The sequence below is a fragment of the Orycteropus afer genome, unplaced genomic scaffold (assembly GCF_000298275.1).
Source record: "Orycteropus afer afer isolate SDZICR_OR568_19922 unplaced genomic scaffold, OryAfe1.0 scaffold00008, whole genome shotgun sequence".
Taxonomy (NCBI): domain Eukaryota; kingdom Metazoa; phylum Chordata; class Mammalia; order Tubulidentata; family Orycteropodidae; genus Orycteropus; species Orycteropus afer.
The window spans coordinates 17,924,349-17,930,951 of record NW_006921595.1 but is presented as its reverse complement, the minus strand read 5'-3'; positions in this window follow the sequence as shown (position 1 = coordinate 17,930,951).

The following is a 6,603-nucleotide window of genomic DNA, read 5'->3' as shown; positions in this document are numbered from 1 at the left end:
TTCTAGTCATCATCTTGTAACTCTGACAAAATGATTGTGTTGTTGTTAGGCTCTGACACATAGCAATCCCATGTACAACAGAACAAAACACTGCCTGGTCCTGTTATTCTCACAATCTTTGCTATGCCTGAGCCCATGTTTGCAGCCACTGTGCCAATCCATTTCATTGAGGGTCTTCCCCTTTTTCACTGACTCTTCACCCAATGTGATTTCCTTCTCCAGGGATTGATCCCTTCTCACAACATGACCAAATCATGTAAAACAACATCTGGCCATTCTCACTTCTAAGGAGCATTCCAAGTGCACTTCTAAGACAAATTTGTTTGTTCCTCTGGCACTTTCCGTATTCTTTGCTAGCACCACAATTCAAATGCATAAATTCTTTGGTTTTCCTATTCATTGTTCAGCTTTCACATACATAGGAAGCAATTGAAAATACCATGGTCAAAGAGACATCTTTGCTCTCCAGTACTTTAAAGAGGTATTTTGCATTAGATTTGCCCAGTGCAATATGTCATTTGATTTCTTGACTGCTGATTGTGGATCCAAGTAAAATGAAATCCCTGGCAACTTCAATCTTTTCTCCATTTATTGTGGTGCTGCTTATTACTCTGGTTGTCTAGATTTTGGGTTTCTTTATGTTGACCTATAATCCATACTGACGGCTGTCATCTTTGATCTTCATCAATAAGTGCTTCAAGTCATCTTCACTTTCAGCAAGTAAGGTTGTGTCATCTGCATATGGCAGGTTGTTAATGAGTCTTCCTCCAATCTTGATGCCAATTTCTTCTTCATATAGTCCAGTTTCTCAGACTATTTTCTCAGTATACAGATTGAATAAGTATGGGGAAAGGATACAACCTTGATACCCACCTTTCCTGATTTCAAACCCTGCAGTATTTCCTTGTTCTGTTCAAACAATTGCCTCTTTGTCTATGTATAGGTTCATCATGAGCACAATGAAGTGTTCTGGAATTCCCATTGTGTAGGACTATGCAAATAAGGTACATGGAACCCTTCAGGGCATTGGTCAGTTTTCCCATCCTACTAGGCTTACAGTGAGCCAATCCAAGAAGTTAGCAGGGGAAGGTCTCACTACCATCAAGAAAAAGTGCTGGGAGTGGAGCGCATCCTCTGAACCCAGGGTCTCTGTGCTGAGAACATGCTAGATCCAACAGACAGAGAGAGCTGTAAGAGAAGGTCTGATGGTTGAGAACCAAGAGACTAGCACAAGATGGCTGTGGTGGGCTTCCTGGATCATGATGCAAGGTGGCTGTGGCAGGCTTCGTGGCAAATGGTGCAGTGTTACTTCAATTTGCTGGATTACTCATGGAGCAAAAGACCGGAGTGTCTTTGGGCAGGAGGCTTTCTTGCAGAGTGGAATGCATCTGGATAATTATCTATGGTACTAAAGAACTTTCTAACATTTGCCCAAGTAGGGCAGAAGCCAGGCCCAATCAAGGGCTGAAGCTGAGATAAGGACTGAGGCTAAGACAAGGGCCCATCATCAGAGGCCTGACTGAAGGCATGGCTGAGAAAAACTGTCCTGATCAAAGGACAATATGCTGAATTGTTCCTGTTACTTCCAAGTTGATACTGACCTTGAATGGTAACCTCTGAGTTCCTTAATATACCTCATAACCGTGAGTTTGGTCTGTGAGTTCTGTGTAGCCACTGCAATGAGTGATCAAACTTAGCACAGAAGTAGACAGTGTGGTGGGAGGGATGGCTGGTGTCAAAATTGTTGAAAATGTTGGAGAGTGGAGGTATGTCTGAACTCCATCTCATAGGAATCAACTTTGAGCTGATGCTAGTGTTGATTCTCTCTTTCTCCTGAACTTAGACAAGGTCTAACATTTTACAGATTTATTTATTTATTTATTTTTATTTTTATTATGATTTGGATGAAAGTTTACAAAGCAAAGTCATTTTCTCTACAGCAGTTCATACACATTTTGTTTCATGACATTGGTTGCAATGCCCCACAATGTAACAGCTCTCTTCTCACTTCCTCCCTATAGTTACCTCTTCCCCGTGTCCTTCTTTCCTATGCATTACTGTCCCCTGAGCTATCTCCCTTTGTAAATACTGCCCTTCTGTTCTCCAGTGATTGATCATTCTAAGAGTATATCTAACTGATGTAAATGTTTACCCTATATGCCTGTCTACTGTTTGTCCGGAAGCCATGGGAGTGAGTTCAATTCCAGACCTGAAGGGCAACTAGGGGCCCTAGTTTCAGAGGTCTCACAGGCTCTATCAGATCAGTAAACATGGTATTTTGTGTGATTTTGAGTTTTATTCCACATTGTTCTCCCACTCTATCCAGGATCTCCTGCACTGATCCTTTTCCTAGGGGTTGACAGTGGTAGACAGACACCATCTAGTTCTTCTGGTCTCATGATCATATAGGCTGAAGTTCACATGGTCCACTAGTCCCTTGGAGTAATTGTTGACACGCAAATTTGGTTTTCTTCATTCTTCTTTGCTCTGGATGAGGAGAGATCCATTGTTGCAACTAGATGGCCTCTTGCAAGCTTTTAAGATCCCAATTGCTGCTCACCAAAGTAGTATGTAGAACAATGTTTTTGTGTATGGCAGTTGAGTTTGATGTACCCTGAAACCATGGTCTGAAGCCCACAAGTCAACATCAGGGTGGTTGACTGTGCCTAAGAAGTATCATAACTTTGCCCCATGTTAGTTCTAGTTATATGGAATTCTTACAGCATATACAAATATGTATGAAGAAATATCATCTGCCAACTTTATATATGGTCATGGGTTTACAGACTGCTTTAAAATATGACATCATACTATATATGGGCCATGGTGGCATAATAGTTAAGTGTTCCACTGCTAATCAAATGGTTGGTGGTTTGAATGCACATAACACTTCCAGGGGAGAAAAACTGATAATCTACACCCATAAAGTTTACAGCCTGGAAAACCCTATGGGACAATTCTGCTTTGTCACATGGGCTCATTATGTGCAGGGAGTGGTGGCAGTGGGTAAGGTAGGGAGGGGACATAAGCAGTAAGTCCCATTTACTCACATCTCAATGTGATCCTGTAGCTTTTTTGGAACATTAGGTACCAGTCATTAACTTCTGCTAGTAGTAGTCTCATATTGGTGAATCATCTCTTGGGAACACATTTATCATAGTTTAAAAGAAGATATTTACTGCTTGTTAAGGCTCATTTTACTTGTTTTCTTTTCAAGGTCAGCATCCTATATACCTTCAGAATTCTGTTATATTAGACCCTATTTTGTCATAACAGAAGCATTTATGTTTTCATTTGGAAGGCTAAGTCAGCAGTATCATTATAAAAGAATTACTTTTCTCTCTCTCTCTCCTTTTTTTCCCTCTCCTTGTAAATATTTTCCAAGGAAAGGTAAGTCAACTATATCTTAATTATTTTTAAAAAAACTTTTTTCCATAAACTTTACTGCTTTTTCTTCTGCTATTTTTAACAAACTTATTTTTTAGTGTGTGTGTTTAATTCTGGATTACTCTAATGTAATATAATAGCTTGAACCTATGAAAGCTTGAAATGAAAAAGAAGAGGAAGAAGAAAACAGTTTAGGATATTTTATAGAATGATAAGAGTTAACTAATAATAGACTAGTCCATGTTCTGCTGATTTTTCATTCATACATCCTTCTATCTCTCCAGCTATTTACTAATCCATCTATCCACTGTCTTTCAGGAGCACTGTGGGCACCACCATTGTTGTGTGCCATCGAGTTGATTCTGACTCAAAGCAACCTGATGTGACAGAGTAGAACTACCCCATAAGCTATGATCTTTCTGGGATCTGATCTGCAGGCCTTTTCTCCTGTAGAGTGACTGGTGGTTCAAACTACCAACCTTTAGGTTTGCAACTAAACTTAACAATTGAGCCACCAGGGTACTGCTTTAGTGGATTCCAAGTAGTTGAATTCTTTATGCAATTGTTTATGAAATTCCTTGATAAAAAAAAGAAGAGGAAACTTACTTTCTAATGAAGTTCTGCATAATCATTAAAAAATAAAAAAAGTAGAAGATATTATGTACCAGATGAGTGATACAAATAAATGCTAGAGACAAGTAGGCAAATGAAATTTTCTTAAAACTAGGGTAATTTGATCAAATCAGACAAAAAAAAAAAAAAAAAAAAAAAAGATAAGATATCATTTGACCCGATACTTAAAAAATTGGTTGGATTTAAAACAGTTGATAAGGAAAACTAGATTCAGGAATGAATGCATTTGCTTATTGATTCATTTAGAAAGTACAAAGTCATTATGTGGGTGCAAGGCACTGTGCTAGTATTAAAGCATAGGGCAAGGACATTTACTGGAAGGAAGAGTGATAATCCAGCTTTTATGAAAATTTAGATTGATGTTTAGATTTAGAGCTTTATTTAGAAGTTAGGACTGGTTAGGTAGGTGTTTGAATGCTTGTCAAGAAGCGTCTAAACATCAATCAGAGGCTATTAACTGATTCTGAACATGTTAATACTGACATATTTCTATATATGTAGCAACTTTGTTCTAGTCTAGTTCTACTTCCTCCTTCCTGCTTTGTGATATTATTGCCATGTATATATTACAACTACAAAATTATAAGTCCAACAGTGAACTGTTACACTTTTTACCTTTAAAATATATATGTATATATTATTTATTTATTTATTGGTAAATGAATAGAGGAAATAAAAGAGAAAATATGTGCACACACACACACACCATGTGTCTTAAGCTGAATTTTGTAGAGAAGAAAAACCAATGAAGCTTACATATGTACATATATATGAAGACATGTATCTCAGGGAAATGGCTCATACTGTTGTAGAGGTTGACAAGGCCTAAGTCTGTGGGTCAGACCTTCACGCCTGCCATTTCTCCTGACTCACATAGCTGTCAGGGCTGACGAACTCAAGATCCACAGGTCAGATGGCAGCTTGTTGGCTCATGGGTTGTGGAGGCTAACAAATCCCACTATCAGCAGGCAGTATGTCAGGCCACTGATTCAAGCATCAAAAAATGGAGGTCAGATGATGATGAGCCAGACACAGGATTTGTAGTAAGCAAAAACCAAGAAGCTTAGCTAAAATGTCTATGTGTATTGGATACAGGCCACATTCCTGAGAAAACTCCATTTCAGCTGCGTGGCTGCTCATAGCAGATCGTATTATGGAGGTCGTTATATCAGATCTCATCACTGAGGTGATTACATTACATCAGTTCACCAAATGGGGGATGACTACAGTGTTACATACCTGCCAAACTACATCATGACTGCCAAACCACTGAGAGTAATGGCTCATCCATGTTAACAGACAACCTTAATAATCATCGTCCACTCCTTATCAAATTGACACCTGTATACATCTCCTTAAACCATACATAATCTTTAAATAAACACAATGATAAAGTCATACTTGATCCTAACTTGATACAGCTAACACACGTACAACCAAAAACACACTAGCCCATTGACATCTTATATTTTATAAGTGAAGAAAATAAAAGAAGCGATACTCATAACAATCACAGACCTCATTTCTGCAACTTGTCATGTGGTTATAGCTGGTATGTAGAACTACTTTCTTCCACCACCCATTACATGTTCCCTTTGCAGCTCAGCTTTTCGCCTGGTGGGATGATCAAACCTTCATTCCTGAAGGATCTGGGTCATTAGTAGTCATGTCAGAATTGGGTTGCTGCAGTTTTCTATTGAGTTTAATTGCAGGGCTGGGTAGTACTAAGAGACATCCTAAGAAATCTGTATTCCAGACATACTCTTCTTTACGTCCATTACATAATATCAATTCAATTTCTCCTTGGTAATCAGAATCAGTCACACCACACAGTATAGTAACTCCCTTCTTTGCCTGTTGATCAAAAGATGTGAAGAGCCCAAGGTGGCCAAGTGGTGTTCTTAACATCTAGTTCAATGGAATTAGTATTGTATCTCTATGTTGGAATATTCTTCCTATTGGAATTGAAGCCTCTAGACCCACAGAGCATAGGGTCAGAGGATTAAAAGCAAAAATTCTGTGAGTCATGAAGGTAATAGTGAATGGTGCCTCTCTCATTTCCACCCCTCTTTCGTGAACCTGTGAAATCAGGCTATTGGAGAAGCAGCATCATATATTGGATGCTGGTTTAGAGCATGTACAGACTCCTAAAGAACATTGCCCCATCCCTGCAAGGTATTGCCATCTAGCTGGTACTGTAATTGTGTTTTTAAAAGGCCATTCCATAGTTCTATCAAGGCAGCTTCTTCAGGATGATGGGAAACATAGTAAGACCAGTGAATTCCATGAGCATGAGCCCATTGCTGCACTTCATGTGCTGTGAAGGGAGTCTCTTGATAGGAGGTAGTGTGTGGGATAAAAATACAGTGGATAAGACTTTTTGTAAGTCCACCAATGGTAATTTTTGGTGTAGGGAAAGCAAATCTGTATCCAGAGTAAATATCTATTCCAATAAGAACAAAATGCTGGGGAGTTCCAGCAAGATGGCGGACTAAGCAGAAGGACTGCACAGACCCTCTTCAACAAAGAAAAGGGAAACCAATTAACACAGACACAGAAGATAATCTTGGACCACTGAGCCTT